Source organism: Palaemon carinicauda, chromosome 8, assembly GCF_036898095.1.
Source record: "Palaemon carinicauda isolate YSFRI2023 chromosome 8, ASM3689809v2, whole genome shotgun sequence".
Classification (NCBI taxonomy): domain Eukaryota; kingdom Metazoa; phylum Arthropoda; class Malacostraca; order Decapoda; family Palaemonidae; genus Palaemon; species Palaemon carinicauda.
Window position 1 is genome coordinate 120,067,551 of NC_090732.1, and position 931 is coordinate 120,068,481.

Genomic DNA, 931 nt, shown 5'->3' on the forward strand with positions numbered 1-931 from the left:
GTATTTGAACTCGAAGTTACAGAGACAGTACCACACCGCAAGATTAAAACTATGAAAGGCCTGAATAAGAGAGAGAGAGAGAGAGAGAGAGAGGAGAGAGAGAGAGAGAGAGAGAGAGAGAGAGAGAGAGAGAGAGTAATAAATCAGTTGGAGAAGACTTTCTCCTCACACCAATAGCTTTTAGAAACCGAGATACTAATTACTATGATGTGGAATGATCTTAATTCAAGCAAAAGGATTCTCTCACATATTGACAATTACTTGCGGCAAACAGATTACTCATCACGCCAACTATGGGAAGCAAGGTTTACTTATGTGGGTTACGCATACTATATTTATTGCCAAGTATCTCTTAGACGTATACGTTAATTAGGACCACATATGTTGAGCTAGTTTTTAAGACCATGCATCTTTTTTATATTGCATATCTTATTGTTCCCTACTGTAGGGAGTTTTGTGAACGCATTATAACATTACTGATAATTTTTCAAATACTACATAACTGTATAAGTTTATTATTATGGGGTATTTGTTGGTAGGAGCTATAATTAAACATCTCATCGCGAATTAGGAGATGATGAATGGAGGAATGTTGAATTAAAAGCTCAAGATAGAGACGACAGGCGAAATTTAACCGAGGCCCTTTGCGTCAATAGGCGTAGGAGGAGATGATGGCGATGATGATAATTATAAATGTATGTATGTGGGTGAAGTCATTAAGTGTCAGAAGAAACAATTGAATCGTCAAGTTACCAAAGAAAGGTAGAACATAATACGATGATTCGAGAAGATTCTTAATGGCAGTTTATGTGAATACAGCAATGAAGTTAGACTGAAAAGGACTGACGATCTGAATGAAAAAGTAAAAATAATAAGAAACAATTCAGAATATAACAACGAAAATAATTCTTTACTAAAAGGGTTAACTACA